Genomic DNA, 21944 nt, shown 5'->3' on the forward strand with positions numbered 1-21944 from the left:
CCCTTCAAGAATCAAGTCGAGCCATCGCCAACCGCAATCGCGAACGACACAATCAAGAGGAAGCTCTTCGAGAAGAAATCCAAGAGAGGAACTACCAAACGCGTGTGCAACGTCAGGCTCCACAAGCCCCTCCTCAAGCTCGTCAAGCTCCTCTTCAACCTCAAGTTCAACAAGAGCAAGTTGATCATGGACTTCCTCCGCGCCAAGAGCAACATGAGGATGACTATCCTCCACGCCAAGGACGTCATCATCACCATCGCCAACAACACAATGAAGAGCAACGCTATGGCAATCTAAAGTTCACAATGCCCAAGTTCAATGGAAGCAATGATCCGGAAGAGTACCTCTCATGGGCATTGAAGGTTGACAAAATCTTTCATTTGCACAACTTTGAGGAAGAGAAGAAGATCGCTATGGCATCACTTGAGTTCCAAGACTATGTGCTCATATGGTGGGAACAAGTACTTGAACGCCATGAAGCAAGAGGTGAACCACCTATCACCACTTGGGCTCAAATGAAGGATGTCATGCGGGCACGCTTTGTACCAACCTACTACAACCGTGATCTCTTCAAGAAGCTACAACTCCTCAAGCAAGGAACAAAGAGTGTTGAAGAATACTACAAGGAAATGGAGATAGCCATGATTCGAGCCAATGTCAAGGAAGATGATGAGCAAACAATGGCACGTTTCTTGAATGGACTTAATCATCCCATCAAGAAGATTGCCGACTTCCAACCCTATTCCAACCTCATTGAGCTCGTGCATCAAGCAACCAAGGCGGAACGTCAAGTGCAAGATGACTTCAAGTACGCCAAGTACTCATCCAAGACCTACGGTTTCTCCAACATCCAAGCTTCAACGACTCCTTCAACATCTACATCAACCAAACCTTCTCAAAGCAACGACGACAAGTCAAGTTACAAGAAAACTTCGGCAAGTTCAAGTCGTCTTCCTCCTACGACAAGCAACTTGAAGCCGCGTGCTTCATCATCTACTCCAACTGATGAGACCGTCAAGACAAGATCCTTCAAATGTTTTACTTGTGGCGGCCGAGGCCACAAAGCCTTCCAATGCACCAACAAGCGCACCATGATCCTCAACGACGATGGCACCTACGACTCAATGAGTGAAGATGAAATGGAAGCTATTGAGCAAGTGGCCATGCACCGGCGCGTGAACGAGGATGAAGATGATCAAGTCTTTTGTGATGAGGATTCGAGCCCCGCTCTCGTTGTCTCCAAGGTCTTGACTCTTCAACATCAACAAGAAGAAGACCAACGATGCCACATCTTCCACACAAAAGCCGACAGCAATGGAAGGTCCGTCAAGGTCATCATCGATGGAGGAAGTTGCCACAACTTGGCAAGTGAAGAACTATGTTCAAAACTTCAATTGGTCAAGAAGAAGCACCCGCACCCCTACAAGGTTCAATGGCTAAGTGACTCCGGCACTATACGAGTCGAGCATACGGTCCAAGTCTCTTTCAAAATAGGTGCTTATGAAGACACTTTGGAATGTGATGTGGTCCCAATGACCGTTTTCCACCTCCTTCTTGGTCGACCATGGCAATTCGACCGTGGTGTCATCCACAATGGGCGCACCAATCACTATAGCTTCAAGATGAAAGGGAAGGAGTATGTGCTACGACCTATGTCTCCTAGTCAAGTGATAGCCGACAAGCAAACCACCCACCATGGCGAGAAGGGTGAGAAAGTTACCCACCCAAAAGTGAGTGAGAGCCACAAGCCAAATATGAGCGCCTCTTCGCCTAGAGAGAAAAACCTCATCCTATTTGCCACCAAAAGTGAGATAAGAGAAGTGTATGAGAACCCATCGAGTGTGATGCACTTTGTCCTTGTGTGCAAGGATGGAGAACCAAAATCTAACACTTCTCACGAGCTACCTTTAGTGTTTCAATCTCTTCTGCAGGAATTCCAAGATGTTTTTCCCGATGAGCTACCTCCGGGTCTACCTCCACTCTGAGGCATTGAGCATCGAATCGACCTCATCCCCGGAGCGCCACTTCCAAACAAAGCTCCATACCGTGTCAACCCCGAAGAGACAAGGGAAATCCAACGGCAAGTACAACAACTCATCGACAATGGTCATGTACGTGAAAGCTTAAGCCCTTGTGCCATTCCCGTTATACTTGTGCCTAAGCCCGATGGAAGTTTCCGCTTGTGTTCCGATTGTAGACCTATAAATGCTATTACTGTTCGCTATAGGCATCCCATTCCTCGCTTAGATGATATGCTTGATGAACTTAGCGGAGCCAACTTTTTCTCAAAAATTGACCTTAAAAGTGGTTATTACCAAATCCGCATTCAAGAAGGTGATGAATGGAAAACTGCTTTCAAAACTAAATTTGGCTTGTATGAGTGGTTAGTCATGCCTATGGGTCTATCGGAAGCTCCCAGTACTTTCGTGCGTCTTATACATCGTGTGCTTAGACCTTACATTGGAGTATTTGTTGTGGTTTACTTTGATGATATCCTTGTGTTTAGCAAAACCATGAAAGGGCATATTAATCATGTTAAATCTGTGTTGCAAACTCTTCGCAAGGAAAGCCTTTATGCAAACTTGAAAAAAATGCACTTTTGGCGTTGACAAAGTGGTTTTCCTGGGTTTTGTTGTCTCTTCCAAGGGTGTACATGTTGACGAAACTAAAATTGAGGCAATTAAAACTTGGCCCCAACCAACCAATTTGCAACAAGTGCGTAGTTTCCTTGGTCTAGCAGGATTTTATCGCCGATTTGTGAAAAACTTTAGCACAATTGCCGCTCCTTTGCATGCCTTGAGTAAGAAGAATGCTCCTTTTGTTTGGGATCTTTGCAATCCACCGCTTTTGATGAGCTCAAGTCTTTGCTTACTCATGCTCCGATTCTTGCTTTGCCCAATTTCGACAAAACTTTTGAGGTTCATTGTGATGCAAGTGGTACCGGAATTGGTGGAGTTTTGATGCAAGAAAAACGAGCCATTGCTTATTTTAGTGAAAAGCTCTCCGGTGCACAACTTAATTATCCCATCTATGACAAAGAATTGTATGCTTTAGTGCGTGTGCTACATGTTTGGGAACATTATCTTAGACCTCATGAGTTTGTCATCCATACCGATCATGAAACGCTTAAGTACTTAAAAGGCCAAACCAAATTGAACAAGCGCCATGCCAAATGGAGTGAATTCACTGAATCTTTTCCTTATGTGATGAAGTACATTAAGGGTAAAGAAAATGTTGTTGCAGATGCACTTTAACGCATATGCACACTTGTGACTAAACTTGAGTTGAATGTTATTGGTTTTGAGCATATAAAAGACTTGTATGAGCATGATCCTTCTTTTGCTACTCCTTACGCTAAGTGTTTGACACACACGTCTTGGGAACGATACTACCTAAAGGATGATTATCTTATGAGAGCTAACAAACTTTGCATTCCCGAGTCTTCTCTTCGTTTGCTCCTTTTGTAAGAGGCTCATGGAGGCGGACTTATGGGACACTTTGGACGCGACAAGACCTTCGCCACGCTCTCCAAGAACTACTTTTGGCCCAAGATGTTCCGCGACGTCACACGCTTCACCACCCGATGCTCTACATGTCGCAAAGCTAAGTCAAAAGCTCAATCCCATGGTCTTTACATGCCACTTCCTATTCCTTATCAACCTTGGGAAGACATTAGCATGGATTTTGTACTTGGTTTGCCTAGAACTCAAAATGGCAAGGATTCCGTCTTTGTTGTTGTGGACAGATTTTCTAAGATGGCACATTTCGTTCCTTGCAACAAGATAGACGATGCTTCACATATTTCTAATCTCTTTTGTAGGGAAATCTTGCGACTTCATGGATTGCCAAAGATGATTGTCTCGAATTGTGGCGTCAAGTTCCTGAGTTACTTTTGGAAGACCCTATGCGCCAAGCTCAGAATCAAGCTATTGTTCTCTTCGGCATACCATCCTCAAACCGACGGCCAAACGGAGGTGACGAACCGTACACTCTCCACTCTACTTCGTGTGTTGATCAAGAAGAACATCAAGGAGTGGGAGGCGTGTCTACCCATCGCCGAGTACGCCTGCAACTGGGCAAGACATTCCACGACTGACAAGTCCCCCTTCTAGGTCGTCTACGGCTTCAACCCTTTGTCCCCATTGGATATTCTACCTTTTCCTCTACAAGAGCGAACCAACCTCGACGCAAGCACTCGTGCATGCTACATCAAGAAGATGCATGAAGATATAAGGCACACCATCGAGCGCCAAGTACTATGACTAACGACCAAGCTCAACATCAACAACCAACCCATGGTATTCAACATTGGTGATCTAGTGTGGCTACATCTTCGCAAGGACCGCTTCCCCAACGAACACAAGTCCAAGCTTCTACCACGCGCCGATGGACCTTTCAAGGTTCTTGCACGCTACAACGACAACGCCTACAAGATCGACCTGCCACGAGACAAGTATAATGTGAGCGACATCTTCAACATCAAGGACCTAACACCTTACCATGGAGATGCATCTTTCGATCCGAGGTCGGATCTCTCCCAAGGGGGGGGGAGATGATGCGGAGCATCCCTCGCTCATCCCCATGGACGTGCCTACATCTCCCTCAACACCTCCTGGACCCATGACATGAGCCCGAGCTAAGGCCATTGAAGATAAGGTGAACTCGCTCCTCTCCGAACTTCCTATTCCTACTCACGAGACATGGCTACTACCTCATTCATAAACTCTGTGTGTTATCAGGTGCCTAGAAACGAGCCACGGAACAGCTACCCCCAAGAGCCAAGACGGCGAGGACCCCAATCATGATGAACAAGAAGAAGAGCTGCCGCGAAGCTACAGGCGTCGGACGACCAACAATGTCCGGACGTCCGACGAGTCCCAGGACACGGACGACCGGACCCCTCCGGACGTCCGACACTTCGTCACCCAAACCAAATCTACGGACGTCCGGAGTGGACCGGACGGCGGACGCCAAGCACCCGAACCGAAACTACGGACGTCCGAGCGCGCCCGGACGACCGGACCCTCCTGAAGCCCCGGACGACCGACCCCCTACAGACGACCGACGCCTTCCGGACATCCGACTCCTGAGTGACCGAACCTGCGGGCTGGAGCCCTTGTACCCATTTGTTTTGACTTCCATTTGCACTAAGACTATAAATAGGACACCCCCACCTCCTGGTACGGGCAGCATAGGATTAGCTCATATTTGTGAGAGAGCCTTTGCTCATCCACTTGGATACTTCTCCTCGGAGTTCAGGACCTCTTCGGAGAAGATCCCCCAAGCGGATTCAAGACCCCTCTCGAGGGAAGACCATCAAGACCTCCATTAGGAGATGAACTGTCCTTTGTATCCTTACCTTTGTTGACTGTGGATCATATGTACCTCTTTGTGTTCGGTGATCTAGCACTCGTGTGATTGATTCTCTGTCGGCTTCGTGATTCTCTCTCTCGTCCTCCCCCTGATTTTCCCTTTGTGCTTCCGCATGTTATTCGTGTTTCTCCCGTGGGATCCCTCCAAACATGAAAGATCATCCACCTAGGGTTTTGCCCTACATCACCAGTCTGTACTACTTTCACCCCCTTTCCTTCCTGTTTGTACCAAGTCCGATGTACATACTAAATTCCCCCACCCCCACCTTATTTCTTGTTTCAACCAAGTACTCCCTCCGTCCGGAATTACTTGTCATCAAAATGGATGTGTCTAGAACTAAAATACATCTAGATACATCCATTTCAATGACAAGTATTTTCGGACAGAGGGAGTACAAGATTCGACTCCATGAAGTAGCTTTACCTCTAACAATAGAAGGAAAAAAATAGGTGACATTGGACCATCCGATCGAGAGGGGCTGAGAGGTAGAAAATGATGCACATGCATCAACATAGCGAGCTGGGGAGGTAGAGCTAAGGCGGTTTCGAACGAAGATATACCTGAAGGTCGTCAGGATGTGGATAGGTGGGCGGCGGGAGGCCGGATCCGCCCACACTAGGGCAACAACGAAGGGATCGGAGGACCTCCCGTGCTGGCGCTCGGCCAGAGATAACGGTGCGGCCGACAGTGGGTCTCCTCCCTCGCTGTCGACGACGGCCTAAACGCTGCCCCTCCTCCCCTTCACCGGCGGAGGGGGATATGTCTGTATCTGTAACCAGCGGTGAGGATAGAAAGACAGTGTTTTTTGAAGGGAGAAAGAGAGTGTTACCACCCCTATCTTGTTTAGATCTGGAGAGGATGAGAGTGTGTGAATAGAGCAACCCTAGCAAGCAAGCGCGACGGCTCCGACCTATATATACATAGTGGGGTAGTTTTCCTTTTTCATTCCATCAAAACAATCGTTTAAAATAGTGTACTACGTGCCAGGTCGCCATTTTTTAGTTGTTGATTGTTTTTTGAGATAGCGACCCGCTTGTTCCAAGTGGTGTTACAGTGTGCCAGGTCGTACTTTGTATCGTTCAAGTCTAGGTCAAGTCCCTCCATTAAATGAACAACCACCCCCTTGTAAAAATTGTGAACAAGCCCACGACTAAACTTATCGGGAATGTGGGTTGCCCCAACATGCATTATTATTTATATTTTCTACTCCCTCCATTCCTAAATATAAGTCATTTTTATTACCCACACCTAAGACAAGATTTTTTATTAGCAATGAACCCCACATGTCATAGACACAAAAAGTGTGGCAAGATTCCCTTAGGCAAGCCAAAGTGTGTCTAACAATTTGAGCAACTCAAGTTAGGCAAGTGTGGCAAGTGTGGGAAAAATAATATGGCAACATAAGACAAACATAGTCAGAATCCAAACAGCCCCGTAATTTTTTGTGACATGTATGAAAATTTGGTTAGTTAAATTTATAGTCAAAATTTGGCAAGGTGCATCAAATCAACACATGCAAGTATCAAAAGGAAAGTCACGGCATGCATGCATGCGTTGTACTCCCTCCATTTCCAAATATAAGTCTTTTTAGAGATTGCAACAAGTGACTACATACGAAGCAAAATATGTCTACATACATCCTTATGTTGTAGTCCATTTGAAATGTGTAAAAAGACTTATATCGAGTGCAGTGCTTTGATGTGTCGCGTGAAATCGTACAATACCAAGAAGTTTGATTACTACAACGCCCTCTCCCTCGCGGACTGAGCTCTGATGCCTTAACTGCACCTGCGTTTGGCTGCATGACAGGTGGGCCAACCACCTGTTGGGCCCACCTATCATAGACGCAAAGGAAGGAGCAGTAAGTCAATGAAGCTACGTCCCTCCCTCGCGCATGAGCGTGGTGGCTGGCAGGACTAGTAGAAGCTTTCGCTACATGCTATCCCTCCCGCATGAGGTGGACGGACATGTAGCAGTGGATTCGATACTGTAGAAGTAGGAGTAACATCATTGTTCGTCTTCTCGAAGAGGCGAAGAGCCAAGCGCAACCCGAACATGGCAGTTGCGAATGCTCGCGTGGTGTGGTGCCTTGGAGCACGCATATAGCCAGGCTCTTTCATGAGACAAAGTTGCTATTTGAGCCCACTATTGTAGTAGTACTAGTACTTGCTACTCCCTCCGTCTAGATGAGTAAGTCATCCACCATGACCAAGGAGGAGGGGAGAACGAGAGACCTTAATGTTTATTTGCTAATTAATAGCATTGCATGCAATGAGCTAGCCACTGCATGTCGTGTTTGGTAGTCTCAAGTCATTGAAAGAATGCACACCTCTCATCTCTTATTGGTTGATATGTCAAGAAACAAGAAACAAGGTAGAAGTTAATGCACCGCGCCTAAGTGTTTTGGGATTATTTGGTTTTCATAAGATGACTTACACACCTAGACGGAGGGAGTAGTATAGCCCTGTAAACCGGAAAGGAGTATTTGCCTTTCTAGAGATTTCAACAAGTGACTAGACTACACCGCATGCAGTACTCCCTCCCTTCCGGTTTATAGGGCTCAAATCTCAAATCTCATCATCCAAGGTATTTTGCGATTGGAGGAATGTATCTCGTACTTTACAAAACTACCCTAATTAAAAATCATGCATTAATTACGTAGTTCTCTCGTTTTCCTCTCCGCCTTGGTCGCAGTGCACAATATTGAGCACTCCTATATGACTAGCCGCTCTATCTACATGTGGGACATCAAAGCACCCGGGCCCGTGTGCCATCCACCAAATCACAGTGAGGTGCTACAGTCGAGACTCACCTATCACCCCGGTGTGGCCATCATGACCCGTCATATCAGAAAACCCACACCTTTACCAGCAGTGGTAAAGTGCCCTCGAAGTTGGACTGGACGAAGCAACAATCATTTCACTGGAACACTCGTTGAAGCCCTTTCTCCCCTTTCTTGAAGAAAATCTCACTCCAGGATACTCACTTCTACCATTTTTCTTCTGTATCGACGAAGGAAAGGTGGGCGAATCAGTGATGCTGCTATATTTTCATTCCAAGAATCTTCTTTTTGAGAAGCACCGACCGATTCTCATAGCCTATTCTTTTCCCGTTTTCATTGCAATTGTGGTTTCCTTTCGGTTGCTTTTTGTTTGTCAGTTCATTGATGGATCCTGGAGCACTAGGCAAAGAGTTGCCGGTGGACAATCAACTAGAGACAGCGATCTCCAGGAAGCGAGCACCGACCAAGGAGTTGACCATGTTGGTGGGCCAACCCATGGAGACGAAGAACTCCAAGAAACGAGCACTGGCCAAAGAGTTGACGACGTTGGCAGACGAACTCCTCAAAGAAAGTTAGAAGTGTAGCAAGGGCCCCACCGTGCCTACCCCAGAAACTCTGATGGCCACCTATGCGAGGCTCAAGGCCTAGTTTGAGGAGATAGTCACCGTTGAGAAGCAGTATTCCCCTAGCAAGGTGATGCCCCCCATCGAGGACGAGGAGATGGCCACCGGAGTGAAAGTGCAACTATTCCTGGGTGGTTTTGGTAATTCCTAACAACATATAGCTCATTGAGCTAATGCTATTTCAAGATAAATATTTTAGGAAAGCTCAATGATTGGCATGGCATGGATGAGAAAAGTGGATCCCTCAAAATGTTAAGGACAAAAGGATTGTCTCAAGCTCAAAGCACAAGACTCTACATTTTCTATTTTAGTGATCCAAGATCACATTGAGTCTATAGGAAAAGCCAATACTATCAAGGAGGGATGAGGTGTTGCTTAATGAGTTTCTTGCTCAAAGTTCTTACTGATATGCTCCAAAGCCCTCAACTACTTTCTCACATCCACATATGACCCAAACCAAAAGTCCAACTCGGCCCCACCAAAACTATCTATCCGACGCAACCGAGTTCAGATGTCATAGCCACTACCACAAACCCTAGTCTTTTCGGTCTTACCGATAGGGATCTTGGTCTCGCCGAGATGGGATTGCAATCTCTCTATTTCCCTTCTTAACGCTTCGGTCAAACCGAGATGAGCGATCGGTCCCACCGAGATTGCAATGCAAACTCACTGTTTCCTTTTCGTAACATTTCGGTCTAACCGAGATGAGCGAATCGGTCCCACCGAGTTTGCCTGACCAACCCTATGTGTGTCAATTACCAAAATCGGTCTCACCGAGTTTGTGTAATCGGTCTCACCGAGATTACGTTATGCCCTAACCCTAACCATATCAGTCCCACCGAGTTGACATGTCGGTCCCACCAAAATCCTAACGGTCACATTGTTTGCTAAATTGGTCTGATCGAGTTTCACTATTCGGTCCCACCGAGTTTGGTAAGTTGTGTGTAACGGTTAGATTTTGCGTGGAGGCTATATATACCCCGCCACCCACTCTTCATTCGTGGGGAGAGCCATCATAACATGTATACACTTCCAAAATACATTTTCCAAGAGAGAACCACCTACACTTGTGTTGAGGTCAAGATATTCCATTCCTACCACATAAATCTTGATCTCTAGCCTTCCCCAAGTTGCTTTCCACTCAAATCTTCTTTCCACCAAATCCCTGTGAGAGAGAGTTGAGTGTTGGGGAGACTATCATTTGAAGCACAAGAGCAAGGAGTTCATCATCAACACACCATTTGTTACTTCTTGGAGAGTGGTGTCTCCTAGATTGGCTAGGTGTCACTTGGGGCCTCCGACAAGATTGTGGAGTTGAACCAATGAGTTTGTAAGGGCAAGGAGATCGCCTACTTCATGAAGATCTACCCTAGTGAGGCAAGTCCTTCGTGGGCGACGGCCATGGTGGGATAGACAAGGTTGCTTCTTCATGGAACCTTCGTGGGTGGAGCCCTCCGTGGACTCGCGCAACCGTTACCCTTCGTGGGTTGAAGTCCCCATCAACATGGATGTACGGTAGCACCACCTATCGGAAACACGGCTAAAAAATCTCCGTGTCAACATTGCGTTTGCTCCCTCATACTCCTCCCTTTACCTTCATATGCAATTGTTTTACATTCCGCTGCTATACTCTTAGAATTGCATGTGTAGGTTGATTGATTGACTTGTGCTATGTTGCTAAAATCTGCCAAGAACTAAAATTGGGAAAAGGCTAGATTTTTATTTGGTCAAGTAGTCTAATCACCCCCCCTCTAGACATACTTTCGATCCTACAAGTGGTATCAGAGCTTTGGTCTCCATTTTCTTTGATTTCCATAGCTTTTGGTGGTCATGGCCTTGGTTTCACAACCTAGGAGAGTATGGCATCTACCGAGGGAAATTACCACCGTAGAGGTCCTTACTTTGATGGTACTAATTTTGCTAGTTGGAACCATAATATGAAAATGCATATCCTTGGACATAACCCCGCCGTTTGGGCTATTGTGTATATTGGCTTGCAAGGTGAATTCTTTGATGGGAGAGAACCAAACCGTGAAGCTACCGCGGAAGAGTTGAAGATGCTGCAATACAATGTTCAAGCTTGTGATATCCTCTTCAATGGATTGTGCCCCGAAGAATTCAACAAAATCAGCTGTCTTGAGAATGCGAAGGGAATTTGGGATACTTTGATTAACATGCATGAAGGTACCGACTCCGTCAATGAATCCAAATTGGATGTGCTTCAAAGTCAACTTGACAAGTTCAAAATGAAGGATGGTGAAGGTGTCGCTGAAACGTACTCTAGGCTTGTTCTCATCACAAATGAGATTGCCGGCTTAGGAAGTGAAGAGATGACCGACAAATTCACCATCAAGAAGATCCTAAGAGCCTTGGATGGAATATTATACCGTGTGCACATTGATCCAAATGATGCCCAATTACAAAGATCTCAAGCCAACGGAAGTCATTGGAAGAATTGTTGCTCATGAGATGTCACTCAAGGATAAGGAGGAGCTCCACAACAAGTCAAGTGGTGCTTACAAAGCCTCATGTGAAGCTCCCACATCATCAAGTGAGAAACAAACCTTCAATGAAGAATTGAGCCTAATGGTGAAAAACTTCAACAAGTTCTACAAGAGTAGAAGCAAGGAAAGAAGTTCCAAGTCAAGGTCCTACAATGACAAAAGATCTTCTAGTCGTGAGCGTAATTGCTATAATTGTGGAAGACCCGGACACTATTTCAATGAGTGTATGGCTCCCTACAAAAGAAGAGAAGATTCTCCAAAATGAAGGAGTAGAAGAGAAGAATCACCATCAAGAGAAAGAAGGAGTAGAGATGATCGTTATGAACGAAGAATATCCCGGAGAAGCAAGGATTCGGAAAGGAAGGACAAGTCATCAAGGAGCTACACAAAACAAAGACATCAAGATCATGTTGGTGAATGGGTATCCGGCTCCGACTTCGACAATCACTACGAGAGAAGCTATCACTCCGACTCTGAATATACTCAAGATGAAGGTGTTGCCGGTCTAGCACTTGTGTCAACCAACTCCTATGACATATTTGACTCACCAAATGAAGGACTTGGAAGATGCTTCATGGCTAAAGGCCCAAAGGTAACACACCCCCAGTATGTTTATTTCAATAGTGATGAAGATGACTTGTTAGGTGATGATGATTTACTTGTTGACAACTCTAGTGATGAATACTATGATGAAACGTCAAATAATCATGCTAATCAAGATAAAACGAATGACAATGATAAGGAGAAGATTGAGCGCCTAACTAAAGAACTAAACACTCCTAAGTTAGCTCATGAAACTATCTTGGAAGATCATCGAGAACTTTTAAAGACTCATGAGAAGTTACGCTTTGAAAAGCTCAACCTTGAGAAAGAGCATGAGTTTTTACAAGAGAATTATAGAGAAAGGTGTTTACAAGAGCCTTGCCGAAAGTAAGCAATTCAAGGAAATTGTACGCAAGGAAGGAAGGCCCCGGAAGAATCAAGGTGTTGGTTTTGAATGAAAGTTCAATGCCAATGGAGTTGAGTGGGAAGAAGATCAATACCCCAAGACGAAGTTTGTTCCTCAACAAGAGAAGTATGATCCCACTTCTTTGAAAGGGACACAAGCTAAAGATGATCTTCCACCACAAGACCACAAGCAAAAAGGCAAGGACAAGCTTCAAGAGGAGATTGATGCATTTGAAGAAGCTCCTAAGGCCTTGGTCAAGTGGATTCCCAAGACTACATCAAGTTCTACTTCAACAAGTACAACTACAACTCCAAGGATTCCCATCAAGATGATGTGGATCCCAAAGAAGAAGAACTAGAGAGTTCTTGAGGGTGACTTCGCCAACATACTTCACTCTTATCATCTTGGCAGGGACAAGTGCAATCAACTTTCACATCTTGCAGTAGTTCAAGGAGTCACAAACCCTCTTGTTGGTAAGACAAGGCACAAGGTAACCCAATGCTTTCATGGACATCATCTTGTGTATGCATCACTCTATGTCTATGGATATCCTTGCTTGTTCCTTGTGGGACTAACCCGTGTAGGTATTGAAAGTGCAACTCACTCCAATGGATTGCTCCAAATGATCTACATCAACATTGAGCATCCACATCTTCAACACCTACATGAAGTCATCATCGACAAAACCCAAGGTTAGTTCATCCCTCTTAGGGGGGATCTCACATCTAGGGGGAGCTTTACTCTAAGTATTGAGCTAAAGCAACTCTAATGGTGTGAAAACAACAATGCTTTATGTAAAAATGGTAACCCCACTTGTGCTTAAACGATGAGTATGACCTATGATCAAATGTTCTCATTTGACTCCTAAGTCAATATACTCATATATAGATGACCTAGTCACCGCCAATTGTTTGATAGATGCTAGAATTGGTTGTGCATGCTTTGCCACATATTTCATTTGCCACTTTACTGTGTGAGCATGTTGGTTGCATATTTTACTCATTCGAGGACATCCACTTGTTGTTTTGATTGTTTGGTTTCCTTTCTTTTGCCAAGTGGATGGAAAAGAATGCCTAAGAACCTTCTCTAGCTATCTATGCTTTTCTTGTCTCAAACTCTATTCATGCTACATCACAAAGTTTGATCAAGTCAGATTTGAACCACTCTGTGTGAGGAGCACTCGGAGTCCCCGATTCGTCATAGACTTAAACTTCCAAAACCTCTTTGTGCATTTTGGTCTGACCGATTCACCATTTTATATCACACCAAGATCACTAAGTTGATCTAGGTTTTCAACCTCGATGCAACCGATTAGAACTTTTCGGTCACACCGAGTTGCAGTAACTGCTCGCAGTTTTGCATCTCGGTGCCACCGAGTTGTCCCACTCGGTCACACCGACAGGGTCAGGCTATATATACCCTCGGGTCAAAGTTTGGAAAACTTTTCGAAACCCCTTCGCCCGCGCATAGCCTGCTCTGCCTTCTTGGGTCTCTAGATCGTCCTCCTTGTCGCCAGCGACCTCCCACCGCTGGTCTCCACTGTTGTCAACGGCATTCTGCCCCGCCGTTGCCGTCGTAGCAAGTTCATCGCCTAACTAGGGTATGGACTTGAAACTTTGTGCTATCCTTAACTCCGATTCCTAGCACATTGCATTGCCATGAATCTTGCCACGTTTGAAATCATTCTATCCAACAAAAGCACTCCATAGATTAGATTAGATTTGAAAATTTAGGGTTAGGTTTCCACCGAATTCATCTCGGACCGACCGAGCTGTAGAAATCAGTCTCACCGATTTGGCTCAGGCCATAACACATGTGATTCTCGGTCTGACCGAGAATTGCAAATCGGTGTGACCGAGATCGATTCTTTGTGAAACCCTAGCAGTATCGGTGCCACCGAACTGTGACTCGATCTGACCGAGTTCACTAGTTTAGGTTCCAAAAGCTGCTTCGGTATCACCGAGTTTACAAAATAGTAGCTCTGAAATGCTTTCTATGGAAAACTAAAACTAAGTTTTTGACTCAATTATTTTGCAAAAACCTCTATGCTTTGTGATGCTCATCCAATCTACCTCATCTATATCTATTCACAGGGTCTACTGTCAGTGAGTTTGCAATATGTCTGATCAAATTGACAGCTAGAATAAGACAGAGGAGCAAGCTCAGATGAGTGAGGGCACTAGTCCCACAAGCAGTTATGATGAGGGTAGCAGGAGCACACCCAGCAATTTGCCAAAAGCAGCCACCGGGACAAGGAAGAAGAAAACCTCAGATTCTGAAGATTGGGACTATGTGGCTGTTAAAGATGAGGCCACTTCTAAGAAGAAGGTGCTGAAAAAGGAGTATGGCACAGCTGCTACCACCAAGCCAGGCATGAACAGAAAGGCACCTGCCAAGAGAGTGCCCACATCCAAACCTAGGAAGGTTGCCACTGGTGAAACCATGAAGTTCACCATTGAGTTTGATGAAGAAGCTTCTGGCCAAGATAAGAAGAAGAAGAGGGTCAGAACCATTACTGCCAAAGTACTTGGCAAGCCCTCTATGAGAAGACACTCTGATGAGGAAGAAGAAGAGGAAGAGGATGTTGCAGCAGCTCCTAAAGCTCAGAAGCTAATGGGAGATGCAATTAAGTCAGGGGCTGCTCCATCTAAGCCCAAAACTGCTCCCAAGGCTGCTGCTCCAGCACCAAAGCCTAAACCCAAGAGGAACTCCCGAAGTATACCTGCATTAGAGAAGAACAAGGCCCCAGTAACTGAAGCTGTTGAAGAAGAAGATGATTCTCTTGTTCTAAGAAAGATGAAGCCCAAGATTCCTGATCACAATGATGCTCATCCAGTTGCTGAAGACATGCATATAAGAAAGGATGCTGGACTGAGATTGTGGAGACAGTCAGATCCTTATGCTGTGAGGAGAAGGACAGGAGTTGACTACAGATTCCACACCAAGGAGCAACAAGACTTTTATGAAACAATTTTGCTTGACAAGAAGCCCATTGTGTGTGAATAGAGATGGATCAACTGGGAGTACATCAAGAAGAATGAAGCTCACTATCCAGGATTTTATGACAGCTTCAAGTCTTGTGGAGTTGATGACTTTATTGCCCAGAAGCTCACAAAGTGGAATGATGAGCTCATCATACAGTTTTACTCCATAGCTCACTTCTACCCAGATAGGAGGATTGTCTGGATGTCTTAAGGTACTAGGTACCAATCCACAGTTGAAGAATGGGCTGAGCCGATCAATGCCCCTAAGGAATCTGAAGATGACTTGGATGTATATGCAGAGAAGAAGAAAGACCACAACTCTATGGCTCACATGTACAGAGAGATCCTAGAAAGAGCTTTGGAAACTCACAAGCTTGGATTTGTACACTTCTTGTTGTCTGTTCTGCCTACAATCAACTGGATACTTAGGCACACATTGCTTCCCAAGTCAGGAGATCACGAGATGATCAGAGGTCATGCTATCAACTTGCTGCACTTGTTTGATATACCTCAGAAATTGAAAGTCATGAGCCTGATTGTGGAAACAATCAAGAGAACAACAGCTGTTCAGAAGAGGAGTTGTGGGTATGCTCCACACATTCATGATCTCATCAACTCAAAGATGGGCACAAGCACATATATGTTGGATAAGGAGCATCTACCCTTATACCCTGAATTTGAAGATAACACTGTTGAGATGAATGAGGAGGAACCATCATCTATGCAAGCACATGAAAAGAGAGAGAAAGCAAGGGTAGAGAAAGCTGCAAAGATGCCAACTGCTAAAGAGGCATCTCAAGTGTTTTTGAAGAGCAAGCAAGACCAGCTCGGCTACTTGATTTGCTCCACCTTGAGGATTGAGAAGGGCTTGGCCACCCTGACTCAAAACCAGGAGAGCTTGGAGAGAATCATAGAGCAGAAGTTTTATGCACTTGATGTGAAGGTCACAGAAATCCAAACTGCAGGTGAGCAACTTCAAGAGGATGTGGAGGAGAAGAAGGGCAAGTCTACCACAGATGCATTTGCCAGAGTGCCTAGAGGACAGAGATCTGCTGTAGTGCCTATTCCAGACACCAGAGCTACATCATCTACACCAGCTGCCACAGCCTCAGTGCCTCCAGCTCCAGCACCCACTCCACCAGCTCCAGCTACCTCAACTGATGCTTTCGTCCTTGGATTCATCTCTACACCACCTCATGAAGACCAAGCTTGAGAGTTGTTTAGCACTATGCATTTTTGAACTTTTTGGTAACTTGTTGCCAAAGGGGGAGAAAAATGTATAGATCATAGGCTTTGAGAGAGAGTGTTGCTTTTTATCTCTCTTGCTTTTGGTGGTTGAACTTCTTTATTTTTGTGTGTGTTTTCTTGATACATTATGCCTTTTGTGAGATACTTGGATGATCATGTGTTTGATCATATGCTACCTTAATGCTTGTTGGATGACATTATCTTTTATATCCTTATATGATCATTCACTTTTCTTGGTGATGAGTGCATGTATTTAATTATTATCATTTTGAGCGCTCCACCAAGATGTATGTGACATGGAAGAGTGACCCATGATCCTAACTCATTGTGCATTTGCAGTCCAAAGCAAATTTTAAATAGTGCACAAATTTACGGGGAGCTCTTACTTATCACATACTTCTCAAAGCGACAATGTTTTTCAATCTTATTATCATTTGTCGAAGCTTTGATCTATATGTTGTCATCAATTACCAAAAAGGGGGAGATTGAAAGTGCAACTATCCCTGGGTGGTTTTGGTAATTCCTAACAAACATATAGCTCATTGAGCTAATGCTATTTCAAGATAAATATTTCAGGAAAGCTCAATGATTGGCATGGCATGGATGAGAAAAGTGGATCCCTCAAAATGCTAAGGACAAAAGGATTGGCTCAAGCTCAAAGGACAAGACTCTACATTTTCTATTTTAGTGATCCAAGATCACATTGAGTCTATAGGAAAAATCAATACTATCAAGGAGGGATGAGGTGTTGCTTAATGAGTTTCTTGCTCAAAGTGCTTAGTGATATGCTCCAAAGCCCTCATCCACTTTCTCACATCCACATATGACCCAAACCAAAAGTCCAACTCGGCCCCACCATAACTATCTATCCGGCGGCACCGAGTTCAGATGTCACAGCCACTGCCAGAAACCCTAGTCTTTTCGGTCTTACCGATAGGGATCTCGGTCTCACCGAGATGGGATTGCAATCTCTCTGTTCCCTACGTAACGTTTCGGTCAAACCGAGATGAGTGAATCGGTCCCGTCGAGATTGCAATGAAAACTCACTGTTTCCCTTACGTAACGTTTCGGTCTAACCGAGATGAGCGAATCTGTCCCACCGAGTTTGCCTGACCAACCCTCTGTGTGTCAATTACCAAAATCAGTCTCACCGAGTTTGTGTAATCAGTCTCACCGAGATTACGTTATGCCCTAACCCTAACCATATCGGTCCCACCGAGTTGACATGTCCACCGAAAATCCTAACAGTCACATTGTTTACTAAATCGGTCCGACCGAGTTTCACTATTCGGTCCCACCGAGTTTGGTAAGTTGTGTGTAACGGTTAGATTTTGTGTGGAGGCTATATATACCCCTCCACCCACTCTTCATTCGTGGAGAGAGCCATCGGAACATGCCTACACTTCCAACATACATTTTCTGACAGAGGACCACCTACACTTGTGTTGAGGTCAAGATATTCCATTCCTACCACATAAATTATGATCTCTAGCCTTCCCCAAGTTGCTTTCCACTCAAATCTTCTTTCCACCAAATCCAAATCCTGTGAGAGAGAGCTGAGTGTTGGGGAGACTATCATTTGAAGCACAAGAGTAAGGAGTTCATCATCAACACACCATTTGTTACTTCTTGGAGAGTGGTGTCTCCTAGATTGGCTAGGTGTCACTTTGGAGCCTCCGACAAGATTGTGGAGTTGAACCAAGGAGTTTGTAAGGGCAAGGAGATCGCCTACTTAGTGAAGATCTACCCTAGTGAGGCAAGTCCTTCATGGGCGACAGCCATGGTGGGATAGTCAAGGTTGCTTCTTCGTGGACCCTTCATGGGTGGAGCCCTCCATGTACTCGCGCAACCATTACCCTTTGTGGGTTGAAGTCTCCATCAACGTGGATGTACGATAGCACCACCTATCGGAACCACGACTAAAAAATCTCCGTGTCAACATTGCGTTTGCTCCCTCAAACTCCTCCCTTTACCTTCATATCCAATTGTTTTACATTCCACTGCTATACTCTTAGAATTGCATGTGTAGGTTGATTGCTTGACTTGTGCTATGTTGCTAAAATCTGCCAAGAACTAAAATTGGGAAAAGGCTAGATTTTTATTTGGTCAAGTAGTCTAATCACCCCCCTCTAGATATACTTTCGATCCTAGACAGAGGGATGAGATCCCCCGGTGAGCTGCACAAGGTAAAAAATAATGGCTTATTACCATAGTTGTGGTTTTTCATTATGTGCAATGTGCTTGCTAATATGTTAGGGTTCTGCAGGTGCCGGTGGACGTCCTTGATGATTCCGATGTCGCGGCCCGTCCTGTGGACAACGCCCTAGAGATCGTTTTCAATGTCACGGTCTGTCCTGTCGGCATCGCCCCGGAGATTGATTCTGATGCCGCTGTCCATCCTGTGGACATCGCCCCAGAGATCGATTCTGATGTCGCGGTCAGTCCTGTGGACATCGCCCCAAAGATCGATTCCCATGCCGCTGTTCGTGCTGTGGTCATTGCCCGAGAGATCGATGACAAGAAATAGTTGGTCGCGCTAATCCTTCAGGGTAGTTTGTATTGCCCTGTGTTTAATTACCAGAACGATGCGTGTTATCAAACCATCTTACTGCTAGTGCACTGTCTTGTGTGGGCGGTGAGGGAGTCCTGGATTACGGGGTATCCGGACAGCCAGACTATATACTTTGGCCGGACTGTTGGACAGTGAAGATACAAGACTCAAGACTTTGTCCCGTGTCCGGATGTGACTCTCCTTTGCGTGGAAGAAAATCTTGGCAATCCGGATATTAGATGTCCTTCTTTGTAACCGACTCTATGTAAACCCAAGCCCCCTCCGGTGTCTATATAAACCGGAGGGTTTGGTCCATATAGGCACAATCATAATGGTCATAGGCTAGCTTCTAGGGTTTAGCCTCTACGATCTCGTGGTAGATCAACTCTTGTAACACTCATATCATCAAGATTAATCAAGCAGGAAGTAGGGTTTTACCTCCATCGAGAGGGCCCGAACCTGGGTAAAACATCGTGTCCCTTGCCTCCTGTTACCATTAGCCTTAGACGCACAGATCGGGAGCCCCTACCCGAGATCCGCCGGTTTTGACACCGACATTGGTGCTTTCATTGAGAGTTCCTCTGTGTCATTGCTGCAAGGCTCGATGGATCCTTCAATCATCAACAACAATGTGGTCCAGGGTGAGACTTTCCTCCCCGGACAGATCTTCGTGTTCGGCAGCTTTGCACTGTGGGCAAATTCGTTTGGCCATCTGGAGCAGATCGACAGCTACACCCCTGGCTATCAGGTCAGGTTTGGGAACTTGAACTACACGCCCAATGTCCGTGGAGACTTGATCTTCGACGGATTCGGGCCTACGCCAGGAGCGTCGAACAGTCACGATGAGCACGGCTTAGACGTGTTGTCGGACAATACTCGGGATATCGCACCTGCAGGAGCTCCGGACCTAAATCCGGGGCAGATTGTGTCATCCGGGGACAGGTGGATAGACCCCGCCTCTGAGGCCGCACACTCATCGGTGGTAGAGCCGAACACAGACTCCACCCCCAAGGAAGCCTGTGTCACCGGACCCCGGACTCGTGTCCGGCTGTAGGATCCAGACCACGCGCCCCCGAGCCCGCCGAATCTGGTTGGGCTCCGGTAATGGAGTTCACCACTGTGGATATCTTCCAGCACTCGCCCTTCGGAGACATGCTGAACTCATTAAAGTCTCTCTCTTTGTCAGGAGACTCTCGACTGAACTATGTCTGGCTCGAGTGGGAAGCAGACGACGAGGGAATTCGTTGCCCACCCACCACCCACTTCATTGCCACGGTCGATGATTTGACCGACGTGCTTGACTTCGACTCCAAGGACATCGATGGTGTGGATGACGATGTAGGATAAGAAAAGGAACCACCGCCCAGGGGGCGTTGGATAGCCACCTCCTCATATGATATATATATGGTGGATACTCCGAAAGAAACCAATGGTGATGAGGCAATGGAGGATAACCCCTCAAGGAAGAAAGCAAAGCATGGGCGTCATCGGCGCCGCTCCAACCCTCGCCACAGCAATACCGACACAGGAGACGAAAACAATCTGGATGGTGCCGAGGATGAATACAACCCCGATCAGCCTGCCTTCGAGCAGGCCAAACAGGAAGATGGGCAAGTAAGCCCAGACGAACAGGCGACGGACGGATACCCGGAGGACGAAAATTACATGCCCCCTCCGAAGACGAGATTAGCCTCGGCGACGACGAATTCGGCGTGCCTGATGACCCCATAGAGCAGGAGCACTTCAAGTGCCGGCTTATGGCCACTGCGAGGAGCCTGAAAAAGAAGCAGCAGCAGCTCCAAGCTGATCAAGATCTGCTCACAGATAGATGGACCGAAGTCCTGGCAGCTGAGGAATATGGACTCGAGCGCCACACCAAAGGTTATCCAAAGCACAAGCGGCTACCTCAACCCGAGGAGGAGCCCATACTACCAGCGCAGGACGAGGCTGACCGGCCACCTCACGGCCGGGATAAAACGGCGTGTCAGCCCGAATACCAGCCCGCACCCCCGCGCCAATACACTACGGCCTAGGACAATAGGCAGGACCTATGAGACATACTGTAAAACAAGGCAGGACAGCCAAGATTGATCTACGGATCGCGGGAGCACGCCCCAACACGTGACGATGATCGTCACGCCGGATACACTATCAATAAGTCCAGCTGGGCCAGACATAGCCAACTAGGCTCATTCGAACTGCGTAGCCACATAGCCCGGCATAGAGGCGCCACACACCCCCTCTGCTTCACTGACGAAGTGATGGATCACGAATTCCCAGAAGGGTTTAAACCCATAAACATCGAATCATATGATGGCACAATAGACCCCGCAGTATGGATCGAGGATTTCCTTCTCCACATTCACATGGCCCGCGGTGGCAATCTACATGCCATCAAGTATCTTCCCCTTAAACTCAAAGGACCGGCCCGACACTGGCTAAATAGCCTACCGACAAATTCCATCGGCAGTTGGGAAAACCTGAAGGACGCGTTCCTCGACAACTTGTAGGGCACGTACGTGCGACCACCGGATGCTGATGACTTGAGTCACATTACCCAACAGCCCGGAGAGTCAGCCAGAAAATTCTGGACTCGGTTCCTAACTAAAAAGAACCAAATTGTCGACTGTCCGGACGCCGAAGCCTTGGCGGCCTTTAAGCATAACATCCGCGATGAATGGCTCGCCCGACACCTCGGCCAGGAAAAGACGAAGTCCATGGCGGCCCTCATGACACTCATGACCCACTTTTGCACGGGCGAGGACAGCTGGTTGGCTCGCAGTAGCACCACGCCAATAAACTCTGGCACTTCAGATGTCCGCGACAATAACGACAAGCCACGGCGCAATAGATATAAGCATCGGAACAATGGTGACAACACTGAAGACACGACAGTCAACACCGGATTCAATGGCTCAAAATCCGGTCAG

The sequence above is a fragment of the Triticum aestivum genome, chromosome 7B, assembly GCF_018294505.1.
Source record: "Triticum aestivum cultivar Chinese Spring chromosome 7B, IWGSC CS RefSeq v2.1, whole genome shotgun sequence".
NCBI classification, from domain to species: domain Eukaryota; kingdom Viridiplantae; phylum Streptophyta; class Magnoliopsida; order Poales; family Poaceae; genus Triticum; species Triticum aestivum.